This window comes from Myotis davidii, unplaced genomic scaffold (genome assembly GCF_000327345.1).
Source record: "Myotis davidii unplaced genomic scaffold, ASM32734v1 scaffold557, whole genome shotgun sequence".
NCBI classification, from domain to species: Eukaryota; Metazoa; Chordata; class Mammalia; order Chiroptera; family Vespertilionidae; genus Myotis; species Myotis davidii.
The window spans coordinates 1940166-1955881 of record NW_006289557.1 but is presented as its reverse complement, the minus strand read 5'-3'; the positions used below and the strand labels follow the sequence as shown (position 1 = coordinate 1955881).

Sequence of the window (15716 nt, the reverse complement as noted above, 5' to 3'; positions counted from 1 at the left end):
AAGATGAAGAAGAAAAAGGTAAAGATAAAAATTATGAACAACAAAGGGACAACAAATACATATCTATCAACAAGTGAATCTAAAAATCAAGTGAATAAAAAATCTAACAAATAGAATAAACTGGTGAATAGAATAGAATCGAGGGCATAGAAAGGGAGTGGACTGACAATTCTTGAGGGGAAGGTGGTGTGGGGGGTTCAGGAAGAGACTGGACAAAAATCGTACACCTATGGACGAGGACAGGGAAGGGGTAAGGGGGGGGTGTGGGGGGGGAACCAGGTTGAGGGGAGCTATGGGGGGGAAAAGAGGAACAACTGTAATAATCTGAACAATAAAGATTTATTTAAAATAAATAAATAAAATAAAAATTAAAAAAAAAGACATCTTCTGCAATGAAAGGGGTACATGAAATAAAAATTAAAAAGTCCTAAGTGCTATAAATTTGAGATATTACTCTTATTTTAATTTTAAATTATGTAGTTTTTTTTTAAAGTGAGGCCTTAAGTTTAGTTGACATTGGGGGGGAAATAGTTAATATTAGCATATAATTGAAATAAGCTATATTAAACTTCCCTGTGCTCTTGTGGAATTTCAACAATCTTGAATATTAAAAACACAAAAGAAAATAATAATGAAGACCCCCTTTCACTTCAGCAATAAACAACCAACCCCTTTTATTAAATTTCACATTACCTGTTCTCTCCAAATAAAAATCTCCTTTAATTGTATAGTATCTATTGAGTCTACCTGTTAAATGAGTTAAGTTTTAAAAGTTCTACTCAATGCATACTTAGTGAGCATACCATGCATATCATAAAGATAACCCCTGCTCTTAGTGACCTCATATCTTGGGAGCATGAGGAAGAACAGATAACTACACAAATATTGGTGATAAGGATAGAGATGCCTGAAAACTATTGTGAGAGCAAAGATAAAGGGAGCAATTTCATTTGTCCAGGAGGGAGGTACAAGACCAAACAAAAGGGGGAAAAAAAGGAACTCCAATTTGGTGGCATTTGACAAGAATGGAGTTTTTTCCAAAAAAACTGATAGGAAAAGAAAATTTATATGTGGAATGACTTCATTCAGAGTTTAAGGGAATAAATTTTCAACAGAGGTCAAAACAAGATAGGGAATATTCAGCTCAATCCTTATGAACAACATAAGGATTCCCTAAAGGGGAGAGTGATTTTCCCTGAAGCCACATGGCTCCTAGTGGCAGTTACCACTCAAGTGAGGACACTGCCTCCAGTGCAACGTTCTTTACCTGACACCATGTGCTGTTTCTGGTTTGAGATGTGTAAAGATCAAACTTACTTTATAAAATGCATAGAAATGATTTCAGGGCATCCTTCCCTGGAAATTAAATTTTCTCTCTGCAAATTCTCTGCTTTCCAGAAGCAGAGGGCAGCCATTCATTTAAAGACCTGACAACAGTAAACATATTATTGCCTTTACAGTATTTGGTATTTACTGGTGTCAACTTTCAGAATTGGGTCTAGGAGAGAGTCTTGGCTTATGGAGTAGGCTGACTCTCATAATGGTGAGCTTTAACTGTGCACATACAAATGCTTATAGATCTATGGTCTGGACAGAGGAAGGAGAAGAAAAACTGCTCTCTGGAACCATTGATTTGAGTAGTAGTGAAGGCTTGATAGGGATGTGGTACTTTGTAAGGAAATAGTTTAGCCCTCTTTACGGTGCTTATTATACATACAGATACATTCACAAGTACACATATGTGCATATCTTTGTGCCTCTGCAGAACACTCTGCCATGTACAAAGCAAGAGCTTCGTGTAGAATTTTCAAAACTCCTCTTTGTGCACTTTCTTTCTTTTTTTTTCCTTCCTTAAACACATAAAAAGGAATCTACTTATAGTATTCCACTTTTATTCTTTCCTAAACCTATTGAGTTCTTCTGCCCATACATCTCACTGATGTTCTCCTTATAAAATCACCATATACTAGACTATTCTAGTTTCTAGCACATTTTGTCCTAATTATACAGAAAACTGTAATTATATGTATTAAAATTATTAATCACTCTCTATTTCACAAAAGTCTTCCTCCTTATTTCTAGAACAAGTTTTTTTTCTTCTCTATTTAACTTCACAGTTTTCTTTCTGGCCATCACCCAGTACTACTGTTTCTAGGGTTGCAGCCTCTAATCCTTTCACTCTCTTTACTTTTCTCAAGCATCCCTCTACAGATGTCTTAGTCTGCTGACGACTGCTGACCAGTCTCCTCCATAGTTTTAGTTGCATATTTCCAGGCTTTCCTGGAAAGCTTTACATAAATGATATGCAGGCACTTATGAAACAGCAAATCTGAATACATCCCTTTCCCCAAAATCCTATTGAGTTGCACATTTTAGTAAAAGATTCCATCATTTATACAGTTTCCAAATAATAAAACCTGTAAACCATCCAAGGCTCCTCTTGCTAACTCACCTCCCATCAGTCGGAGGCTATTAGAGATATTATTATTTTTTTATTGCTTAAAGTATTACAAAGGGTATTACATATGTGTCCATTGATATTATTTCTTTAACATCTCTTACCTTCATCTACTTTGTTCCTATCTTCTTTCAGGCCCTCATCACTTCTTGCCTGACTACTGTAACATTATTATGAAAGACAATCCAACTGTCAACTATCTTCAATTTACCCTCTGCACTGCTAAAATAATCACCCCAAAACTCAAATCCCTGAAGGATTTTGCTGTTCAGAAACTTTTCAGAGCATTCAAGATGAAGTCAACAACTTAAGCCCCCCCAAAAAACCCTAAATAACTTGCCTCATCTTCCTCCGTCTCTGTCCATGAACTTAACACCATTCATATCCTTGAGGCACACAGTTTCATGTGTGTGTATCTTTGCACATGTTGTTCCCCTTGCTTGGACACCCTGCCTTCTTTTATATCCCAGTGAATACATGTACCCAACATTAAAAAATTGGGTCCAGAATGACCTCCATCAATACCCTTCCTTGAATAGGTTAGGGCTCATCTCTGTATATTTCTTAGCATAGAACTTTCACATAGCAAACTTTCATTTGTTTAATTTATAACCTTTATGTCTGATAGAGTTATGGAAAAAACAAAGTATTTGTTGAAAATTCAGCCAAATAATCATACAAACAATTGCAACTATGATTGGTGCCTAAAAGGAAAGTTCGTGATGCTATAGTGTCTAAAGTAGGAGATGAGGATTGATCTAGTTGGAAGAATCAAGAAAAGCTGAAGAATTTGTCATCTCATGCCTTGTATCACAATTAGTTGGGCATATCTTTTTTATACATTTCCTCACCTCAAACACACACACACACACACACACACACACATACATGCACAGTTTATTCCTTTTTATGGCAAGTATGAAATGTATTAGTACTATTAGTAACAGTAATAATAATACTATTATTACCACCTGCCTCTATACACAGACTCTGCTCAGAACATAAGAAATGGTCTCCAAATACCTGCTGGATTAAATCAAAAGTTTCACTCAGTGTCTTAGAATAGTTACATGGTTTTATTTTTTTCAAGATTGAATTAACCATATAGTTCATCTGAAGATAAGGGCTTAATCAAATGTATTGTAACCTAATATAGCAATCCTATGTAGTAAAAGGGTAATATGCAAATTAACCCTAACAGCAAAATGACTGGGAATCACTGGTCACTATGACACACACTGGCCACCAGGGGGCAGATGCTCAATGCAGGAGCTGCCCCTTGGTGGTCAGTGCACTCCCACAGGGGGAGTTCTGATCAGCCATAAGCCAGGCTGCCAGCTGCCAGCACAGCGGTGGTGGTGGGAATCTCTTCTGCCTCCTCAGCAGCACTAAGGATGTCCGACTGCAGCTTAGGCCTGCTCCCCACTGGCAAGTTGATATCCCCTGAGGGCTCCTGGGCTGCCAGAGGGATGTCTGACTGCCAGCTTAGGTCTGATCCCCCAGGGAGTGGGCCTAAGCCAGCAGGGGGACATCCCCTGAGGGGTTCCAGACTGCGAGAGGGCACAGGCCGGGCTGAGGGACCCCCCTGAGTGCACAAATTTTTGCACTAGTTATATATAAAAGCAACATGTATTGTGCATTCTCTTTCCTGAAAATCAATGACACACCTTCCAGATGGTTTCAGGTATGAGAAATATAAAGGAGTTCTTGAAACGAGTGAAAAGAAACTCAAGCTAAGAGAAAATAAGTGTTTTGAACACTTTAGTTGACTAGTCTAACATAATATTCTTGGAAGACCAACAGGCAAAGGACCTGGATAAAGAAATTTCTAGAGCACCAATCTGAAAGGCCTCCTACTCCCTGAATTTGCAATTGTTTCCATTTCTGATTGGATAGGTTAATTGACATTTTTTTCAAATGGATGGTCCAAAATGATCTGGTTTCTACAGCTTTAAGCAAGTGAACACTGAATGTATCTGATCCAGTGGATATGCAAGTCACTGGATAATGCTTCTAGGACAGCCGTGGGTAAACTATGGCCCGCGGACTGGATCCGGCCCGTTTGAAATGAATAAAACTTAAAAAAAAAAAAAAACTGTATCCTTTTAAAGACCGTACCCTTTTATGTAATGATGTTTACTTTGAATTTATATTAGTTCACACAAACACTCCATCCATGCTTTTGTTCCGGCCCTCCGGTCCAGTTTAAGAACCCATTGTGGCCCTTGAGTCAAAAAGTTTGCCCACCCCTGTTCTAGGAGCTAGCACTGAATAACCCTCTACAGTGTTCTGGGCTTGTGTAAATTTTCCATTTGGATTCAAATGTTATTTACATTTTAGATCTATGTTATCTTTTGATCCAATGCCTCTCACTTGAAGAAATTCAGTGGTTAAGACTTGTGCTTTCAAATCAAACCGGACTGGTTTTAACTTCTCAACCCTGACACTTAAGTGATTCACTTCTCCAACCTTTTTTTCTTGCCTGCACACTAGTGTGAGTATTAAAATGATTGTTGCCAGAATTAAATGAAGTAGAATATCTTAGTATGGTGCCTGCCAGAGAATAAGTGCTCACTAAATTATGGTAATGATCATGGAGGTGGTGGGGATTGTATTGACATTGATAACTCTGGAATAATCTTCCATTAATAATCCTTTTCTTATTTAAAAATATGTCCAGCAAAGTCAATCATCTGTTATTTAAGGTTATTTTTATAACTACTCTACAACATCTGTCTAAATAAGAACTATTTTTGCTTGCGGAAAGAATCAAAGAAAATTGGACTTAGAGTAGAACAGTTTTAAAGATTTTTATTTCATCAAAACTCTGTAAGAAGAGACTGCTAATGGATAAGGGGTTTCTTTGGGGGCTGATAAAAATGTTCTAGATAGACAGTGATGACTCTTGCATAGCCTTGTGAGTGCACACACACACACACACACATGCGCACGCACACACACACACACAACAACCCCTAAACCGGGGCTCTTCAAACTATGGCCCGCGGGCCACATGCGGCCCACCAAAAACATTTATCCGGCCGCCCGGTGTTTTTGCCACAGCTGCCTGTCCTGCTTAGCAGCCAACTCATCCCGGGCCCGCAGTGTGCATGTGTGGAATGTCTGAGGGACAGTGAACTGGCCCCCTGTTTAAAAAGTTTGAGGACCTCTGCCTAAACTATACCCCTTAAAGGGATTGAATTTTACGATATTTGAATTCAATCTAAAATTTAAAAAACTCTATAAGAAAAATATGTGGGCCTTTTGTACAACTACAAAATTGCTTGAAATGTTTGAGGCTTCAGAGCCGTACATTCCTAAGTCAAATCCCAATGTTACTAGTTACCAGCTATGTGTGTCCATGGACAAAGTTCTCAACTTCTTTGAGTTTCATTTTCCTCATTTGTAAAGCGAGACTAATAAACTGCCTTGCAGAGTTGTGGTAACACAATATAAGGGGCTAGAAGAAGAAAATGCTTAATGCCGAGTTTAGCACTAAGAGACTCCCCACAAACAAATTCCTTGTCTCTTTTCCCCAGGATTTGAAATCTGCTTAACAAGGACTAGTGTATGTTTAAATGATTAAATCATTTAAGAATTAAATCATAACATGGTATAAATCACCTACTGACCATTCCTGTATTTAAATGTATAATCTATAAATGCAAAAAACAAATACCTTTTTTACCATTGTTGGTTTGTCTTTAATCCAAGGCATCACTTAGACACTCAGCATTAGGGCTCCATTCTGGATTAGTAAGCCAAGGTCACACCTTTTCCATTTTAGTAGTTAATAGGTTTAACTATGAAAAAGTCCAACACCAAAGGTGAAAAAACAGCATGCATCAGGATTTCAATTATATTTGAAAAAGAGATACACAGGGGGTGGGGAGGAGGGAAGGCATAGGCACAAAAATACAACCGTGGCTATTACTCAGTGAACATGGTGGCTACTGGCGATTGGGGGGAGGCAGGACAGTTTGTTCAGAGGATGATCTCTGGAATTGGACTTGCTGGGCTTCCCTTCTGCTCTACCACTGACGGCCAATGACGCCTTTGTGCGTGTCACAAGCCTCTCCAGACATCACTTTCTATTTATATAAAATGAGGACAATAATATGTCACACAGTAAAGCTTAACTGAGGTCATGTATATCAAGCACCACAAGGTACAGTACCTGTGAAAATTAAACACTTCACAGATGTTATCATCAATTTCTATTCCTGTATTTCTGGATATTTTTAATTTTCTAAAATTAATGTTGAATACTTTTAAAATCAGAAATAAATATTTCTTTTTTTTACTATAAGCATGTTTTTAAATTAAGAATGCTAAATATTCAAACTACAACTCTTGAGGTTACAGCATCAAAAAATACTTCTTCCATCTGGCCAGCATGGCTTAGTGGTTGAGCATTGACCTATGAACCAGGAGGTCATGGTTACATTCCAAGTCAAGGCACATGACCTGGTTGTGGGCTCGTGGGCTCGATCCCCAGTGGGGGGCATGCAGGAGGAAGCCGATCAGTGATTCTCTCTCATCATCGATGTTTCTGTCTCTCTCTCCCTCTCCCTTCCTTTCTGAAATCAATAAAAACTATTTTTAAAAAGTACTTCTTCCATAGCCTACTATATGAGCTTCATGCTTGAATTCAGTAAGCATGCTGTTATTATTCTCAGTACTTCTAATATCAAATGTTGAAATTTTCTAAAAAAGCATAAGCTATGAATTGGATGGAATTTTCTGATTCCCTACATAGACTTACAAGGATTGCAATATGACTTCTAGGAAGTGGATTTCGTAATATTCCCAAGGCAGCTACCAGGTAGTTTTTTTGAAAAGTATACCAAGTTAGCCCTGACTGGTTTGGCTCAGTGGATAGAGCGTCAGCTTACGGACTGAAGGGTCCCAGGTTCGATTCCAGTCAAGGGCATGTACCTTGGTTGCGGGCACATCCCCAGTAGCGGGTGTGCAGGAGGCAGCTGATGGATGTTTCTCTCTCATCGATGTTTCTAACTCTCTATCCCTCTCCCTTCCTCTCTGTAAAAAAAAAAAAGAAAAGAATACCAATTTACAATTTTATTAGATGTGCCTATCTTTGCTTCTAGACCCTTTAAGTGATATTTTTAAAATAAAAATAAAATGCACTTTCATTTTGGGGGTCCCTGCATCAATTATAAACTCAGGGAAAGGGAGAGACCAACTATCCAGATATGCAAAGAAAATAAAATGAGATGCGTACAATTTTCTAATTCCCAAACTTTTACTGCCTCTTTCCAACAGCAGAGTTTAAAACTTACTAGGACACACACACACACACACACACACACACACACACACACTAACATATTGGATTTTTAAATAATTTTCCTAGCCTAATTAAAATCTAATTATTTCTTAGGGAATATGATAAAAAATGAAGTCTATTACTGTTTCTTGTGGGATTTTTGCTTACTTATTTATTCTTCCAGAAAGCAATGTTTGCATTTTCAAAGTAAAGTCATCTGGGGACACCAAATCCTGACCATATTTATATAATATGACACTTCGCAAGCTGCAAACACAATCTCATATTGCTTTCTCTAACCCTATTTCTCCCACACACCTTCACAAGGGAACAAACGCTGGATGTAAATATCTATCCCTGAAAGGCATTTTATCTGACATCACTATTTTCTGCAAAGAAAAATATCCCAGGGTTAGTGGTTGTTTGGGGGAAATAAATTTAAAATGGAGTATGCCCAGGAATACAAACTAATTTTGATAAAACATTGTTGAATATTTCACTACCTTCTTTAATCCCTATAATTCAGCCTAACGTAGACTTTCCAGCATCTTTCATGGGGCATTCAAGAGCCAGCACAGTCTTTATCTAGCTTTCTGACTATACCTTCTACAATATTACGTCACTCATCATTACTTTAGGCCCACAGTTCCATATCTGAAACACTTGGGAAAAGGAATTTATTGCAATTCAGGTTTAGGGGCACAAGATGGCATTTTTTAAGTAATATAGTAAATGAATAAAATATTAGCACAGGCTGTATACTGGGGCAGCACCTGTAATAAAAAAAAACACATTGATATTTCTGTATTGAAATCTACAAATATTCTCATAAGTGGAATAAATGAAGATTATAAACAGCCTCATGTAAATCCATGTCAGGTTGTGCTAAAAAATAAGTTTGCTACAAACTTAAGAAAAAAAAAAACCAAAAATTGTTTTCAGAGCTTCTTGGATTTTGAAATTATGGATAATGGATTATGAGCCTATACTTGCTTTACTTGGACATAGACTTTTGAACTTTTGAGACTTTGTTCATTTTCTTTCCTTAGCCCAGAGTGTTCACTTCATCTCTTCTAGTTTAATAAACTCTAAAGGGGCCAGTCCAAATGTTGGCCCCTCCACAAGGCAGAAAGTCAGCACATCTGTCAGCACATTGTCAGCATGTCTCTCTCTACCTCTAGACTAGAAGCTCCTTAAGGAACAGTCCTGCATTTGCCTTGCCATGCGAACTGTGACTCCTGGCAGGGCATTTTACTCAAAAAAAGAAATTGATTGAATGAAGTGAGCCTACTGAAGTGAAGAATATTGACAACACAAACCAAAGCACTCAGTATCGTAGCTCCATTCCTCTTTACAAAGTGGTTTTTTACAACGTGACCGTTTTTTAAACTAGTTTTACTTCAGGGTCTCTCTTTTCTGCTCCCATACTTTTAAGCAATGCTAAGAAGAACTATAAGCAGTATAGCTGCTAGCTTTCCATTCCAGTTCAGCACTGGAGCAGACTTCAAAGAGACCACTTTTAAGTGAGTGTAGCACTCAGGAAAGGTGGGACAAAGAAGCAAGTTTCTTGTAGATTGCACTCTTTATTCTTTTCTAATTGCTTAATCATATTTGCATTATTTCTAGGAGCAGGTTTTAAGTTCTTTAGGGGATTAGAAATGTATCTTCTTTTTTGTATTCTTTGCAGTGCTCTTGGAAGACAATTAAGTGTTGCTGAATGAATTAATGTGACTGAGTAATAATAATAATGAATAAGGAAAATTAGTTTTAATTAAATATTTAGGTGAATGGAAGACCCTGACTTACTGCAAAGGTCCACATGCCCCAAGGCAGATGATGTCTGGCCTGGGTGCATTCTAAGACTTTTGCTGAGTGGACTCAGACCCAGTACTGGCACTGAGTTTGAATTTGTGTCACCCTGGTAAACACCACTCACCCCTACCCTGTGGCTCACTGAGAACCTGCCTCACACAACTCATGTACCCCCTGAAGCTCTTTTCAGTGAATAAGCCTTATGAGCAGCCAACAGACAGAAGTGGACTCAGGGTGCCTTGGCCTTTCTTAACTCAAGGAAAAACCAGGCCTAGTTCTAGTGGAAGCTGGGCTCGATGTGCAGTTTGGCCTCTCCCCCACACACCCAGCCCAGCAGAGAAAGTCACCAACCACGGATCACCTGTAGCTCCTAACAGGTAGCCCAGCGCCTGTCACAGGCAGTGTCTGATGTTGGTATGTACCAGAGACCCTCCCGAAAGGGCCCAGAACCAACACACCTAGTAGCTGACTTGAGACTACATCAGAGCACAATTAAATTGGTTCTACAATTAAGAATATTCAAATTTATAGAGATTTCAGATGTTATACAGTCCAATTCCTTCATTGTACAAAGGAAAAAAAAAACAACAACAAAAAAAAACGAACAACTGAGAGCCAGAGAAGGGAAATGAATCACTCAAGATAATTTACAACTAATAATATAGTGACTCAACTTGGAGCAGACTTCAGACCTTTCATTTCTATATCCCTTTCCAAAGGGGCTTGCTTCATTTCCTTCTATTTGTTTACCAACTGTGTGGCCATCACTTGTATTTTCAATGCTACTAATACATCTCATTTGCCATACCTAGGATACAGGTCAACTGATTCACCAAAGTATGCATTAGTCAGATTCTGAGCATTATTAATTCCAATGATAGCTATTCTCTAATAATGTCACCATTCTGTGTTAGAAGCAGACAGATTGAAAGACAGGCGTGTGTTTATTCAGCTGTACTTACACCCCTCCAAACACATGCACTGATATTCTTACTCATCAATAACAACAAACTGTTTTTTTAAAAAAATTGGCACTGTTACCCTAGCCAGTTTGGCTCAGTGGATAGAGCATTGGCCCATGGACTGAAGGGTCCCGGGTTCGATTCCAATCAAGGGCATGTACCTTGGTTGCAGGTTCCCTGGCTCTGGTCTGGGTATGTGAAGGAGGCAACAATCGATGTGTCTCTCTCACATTGATGTTTCTCTCTGTCCCTCCCTCTCCTTTCCACTCTCTCTAAAAATCAATGGAAAAATATCCTCGGGTGAGGATTAACAAAAGAAAATTTAAAATGAATTAAAAAACTGGCACTATTAACCTAAATATTGAAAAGGAAAACTAATTCCCATACCTGATGTACAATATGTCCCTATGGCAATAACTCATTAAAATACAACTACCACTCTTGAAACTTGAAAAAAAAAGTTCACTTTGGTTTGTTTTCATGAAAAAAGGCCTTTCTTAGATCTTTATGGTATGTTCTTACTATAAACTACCACTGTTTTTCTTATTTGACATTAAAGTGGATGTTTTAGGTTACGCTTCCTTACACCATACCATGCAAGCCAATGACACTAACAGTTGCCAGGCTAGGAAACCTAGACTTTTATTATATCAAAGCCCTTTAAAGATTTTCATTCAAGGTTTGCTGTAATCAAGTATGTATTTCTAAAGGGTGACTCTGCTACCAGTATTAAGATGGAGGAGACTGAGTTATTCTGACATTAAATTGTCAGAAGGAAACTAGGACAAATGCAGTGGAGATAGAGATAAGGGAACAGGTTGAGGTACTGAGGATGTGCAATTGGTAGAACTTTGTAACTAATCAGTTACAAAGACTGAAAGAGAGGAAGAAGCAGTGATGTCCAAATTCCTGGCAGTATGCTAAATAGCAAAGGAGCTCAGCTCAAAAAGGAGACAGGTGTAGACAATTTTTCTTATATTAATAATAGAATAATGTCCATTCTCGGTAGAATATGTGAAGTGCCACCTATGAGAAACAAAAGGGAGTAAAATCACATTTGCAAATAGAAAAAAGGAAATGGAGCATAGCATGATGTCTTGGCTAGGCCACAAAGAAAGGGAAAGGGCTTGATTTTGAAAGAACAAATAGTCAAACACAACTACAGCATCATGTCAGAAAGGTAGGTTAGAGCTCACAGTGAAGAATTCCCAATACATACCAAGAAAGTTCAGAGTTAATTCAAGAAAACCAGTTGTCAGCGAAGGCTTTCCAATGGATTTAATAAAATGAAAAAATGCACATTAAACTATTTCAAATATGTTAAAGAACACAAACCTCTTTTTGTTTCTTTCTTTTAAGAAAAAAGCAACATTTATAGCTCCACTGATTTTAGTTTCCTTTCCCTAGAGTACATGTGACTGTGAGCTTTAGAGTTAGCTAGGTCAGGAGCCCTAACCGCTGAGAATGGAGTATATATACCATCCTATATAATAAAAGGCCAGCAATCATAATGGTGTAACGACGGGAATGACCTATTGACCAGTTGCTATGAGGTGCACTGACCACCTTTTGGTCCCTCCCCGCAACCTGTAGGTTCCAATCACTGGATGGCCAAAGGGGAGCCAGGGTGAGTGGAGGCAGCAGGACGGGACTGGGGACTGGTGAGTGGGAAGAATGCCGACCTCTTGGTCCCTCCCCCTGGCCCGCAGGCTCAGATCAATTACCCGGCCAACAGGAACCAGGGTGGGTGGACATAGTGGGGCAGGACTGGGGACTGGCGAGCAGGCGGAAGATGGCCCTGATCACAGGCTAGGCCTAGGGACCCTACCCTTGCATGATTTCATGTGCTGGGCCTCTAGTATTAAATGAAAACATGATGGATAAAATTCTAGAACTTCTGCTTCAAATCATGGCAAAGCAACTGTGATAAAGCTTACTTCTTTGACATAAACAACTCACATGTTCAGCAGTTGCTCATACAATGATGACTTTGCATGCCAATACCATCTTCCTCCTAGCTTAGTTCCAGCTGTTGCCAATGGTCTGACACTGGAGACTGAGGAGAACCAGGTTAATTTAATTTATTATTGCTTCCTAAAGAGTAAAAATGAAGCTAAACCCAAAGAAGAAAAATGGCAATGTTTGAGGATGGCATCTTTTTTTAACAGTTTTTTTTTAAATTTAAGTATAATTTGTATACAATCTTTTATTGGTTATATTAGATTCAGGTGTACAATATGATGGTTCAACATTTTAATACCTTACAATGTGATCACCCCACTAATTCTGGTAATCATCTGTCACTGTGTAGACTTATATTGTTGACTGTATTGCCCTTCCTCTTTTCACCCATCCCCCACCCCCTCCCTTCTGGTAACCATCACTTTCGTCTCTGTTTCTATGAGTCTGTTTTTGTTTTAGATTCCACATATAAGTGAAAGCACACAGATGATGACATCTGATAGAAGTTGGCTAATTTAAGTGTGTGAACACAATTAAATCCAAATAAAGGGCATGGGTGATGCTTTATTAGCAGGTGTATATCATTAGTGTCTTGAAACAAACAGAGAAACTACATAATTGTTCAACATTTAACTGATATTATCAATAGATGAATGCAGTGGTAGGTAGTTTGTCAATAGATATAGTGATCTGTAGTACACCTTAGTAGTTAAAGCTTGGACTTTGGAGCCAAGCTGCCTGGATTGGAATGCTAACTTCTCTATGCCCCAGTTTCCTTATCTGAGAAAATAGGGATGATAAAAATACCTATATTATAGAATATTGTAAGTATTAAAAGAGGTAATACATCTCAAGTTTAAGAAACGTGTATAATAAGACATACACATTTTTTATTAATAATGATTACCACTTAGTGTGCCTACATTTTTTTAAAGTTCAAGTTTTCTGTATATCACAAAAAGAAATATTAGCTAGTTTAATAGGAAGGAGAGTTTTCTTAAGACAACAACTCTTTTTAGTTAGGATTATAGTTCCAAAGGTAATTAAGAATGTAGTTCTGAAGGAGATGAGAGGAGATGTGAAAAGAAAGAATGGAGTTGTGTCTTAGTTCAGCTACTGTAGCAAAATACCACAGACTGGGTAGTTTATAAGAACCAGAAATTTATTTCTCAGACTTGTGGAGGCTGGGAAGTCCAAGATTAGGGGTCCAGCCTGGTTGAGTTCTGATGAAGGCCATTTCCTGGTTCATAGTTGGCACTACTCTCTGTGTCCTCACAGAAGCGTCTAGGGACCTCTTTGGGCTCTCCTTTGTAAGGATGTTAATACTATTTATGAGGGTTGTGCTATTATTAACTGATTACCTCCTATTAACCTTAGGCATTGGGTTCTAAACATATGAATTTATGACACAAACATTCAGACCATAGCAGAACTGATACCGTGTAATGTTCAACTAAATACCAAAGAGAAATGGGGTCAGTGAGAAATTCCATGTGGTGGGTTGGCAAAAGTAATTTGTGAATATAAAGCTTTCCCATCTTCCAAAATCTTCAACAGTATTTGGCCACGTTCTGAGTTTGAGGTATCTAGGAGAAATACAGCTTCCCTAGAAAAATCACCAGAAAGACGAGGAATGAGGAATAAAAATTTCATCCATTTTAATTTTCATCTCAAAAGGTAAAATAATCCCTAGGTTATATTTATATCTACTTTTAAAATATATTTAACATATTTAATATTCTTGATGACACCTGACACCATTTTCACCATTTTTGTATAGTAGATGATCACAAAGTTTTGAAGAAACTTTGAATGAATGAATATATGAGATTATGTGTCAGATAGATGAGATTTCCCCTTAAGGAACTCTTGGGAAAGACACAATCTCTATGTAACCTTAATGTCATTGGAATTTAGAGGATGCTTTATAATTATTTATAGGGTAGATGAATGGGTATAACCATAGAAATAAGGACAATGGAACCAAGTCTAAAAACTAGACCATGTATATAGTCTTACAACATCCTGAAGCTCAGGCTGCTCTAGTCCTTCCTGAAATGCATTTTCTAGGTCCACTTCAAGTATTCTGGGGAAGACTTTCCAACACAAGCCAGCAGTTGGAGTAGCAGGTGGTTTTTGATAGGTCAGACAATATATGATTGGAATGGAATTATTGTCTTACCTACTGTAAAAGTACTTTGAACAGAGCTTATCACATAGTAAATACTAAAAGTAAATGTTAATCACTGTTTATTAAATTTAGATATAGCAAGTTTGAAAAAATTCTGTATAATTTGGGGGGAGGGGGTCACTGTATGGCCTTAGGTGTATTTTGATGATATGAGAATTTCAAGAAGTGAACTGGATGCAACCATCAAATGTTTAGTGATCCTTCACCTACTATACAACCAAGAATGCCACCAAATGACTACAATGTAAAAGTGACATGTCAATTTGAAGGTGCAAAGACAAATCCAGGAGAGGATTTGTGTATTTAAGGAATTCACATGCTAGTAGGGAGGAATACCAGCAAATATTAATTGAACACTAAATGGAATAGCTCCTCTAATCTTTTCCCCAAACATATGAAGTAGGCGTTAATACTATCATCATTATACAGATAAGGAAACTGATATTCAGAATGCTTAAGGAACTTTCCCCAGATTATACAACTAGAACCAAACTGATGGAGGTTAGATTCAAATCCCAGCAGCCTGGCTCCAGATCTTACTCTTAGTCACTATTCTGTGCTGTTTTTTCAGGGCTTCATGAAAAATGTCTAGCACTGTGTGCAAGATGAATAGAAGATGAGAGATTATGGAGACAGGGAGACCAGGTATTGAAATAGTAACAAGGACCAGAAATACACAATAATCATGAAGTTGGAGATTATTAAATAAATGAAGGTGATACTGGGGAAAAAGGAGCTAATAAGACCTAGTGACCACCTGCCATTGAGAGTCCAGAATATTGGAGCAATCACTTTATATGCAAGAAATGTTGAAATTCTAACAACAGTATGTGGTGGGTGCCCCCTGGATAGGGCAAGTGCTTCCATCTCTCTAAAGTCCTCAACACTGTCCATTGTCTTCCTGACCATCCCAAGTCTTTTAATCTCTAGATTTATCAGTCATAATTTTTCATTATTTTTTAAATACATTGTTATTTATTTCAGGGAGAACGAGATAGAAATATCAATGATGAGAGAGAAACATTGTTTGGCTGCCTCTTGCAT

General features: G+C 38.0%; 1 protein-coding gene across 1 annotated transcript in view; it reads right to left on the bottom strand.

The window, feature by feature from the left end:
• Window positions 1-15716, bottom strand: part of FGF12 (fibroblast growth factor 12) — a 514802-nt gene that overhangs the window by 363998 nt on the left and 135088 nt on the right. The gene's annotated exons all lie outside the window — the stretch shown is intronic.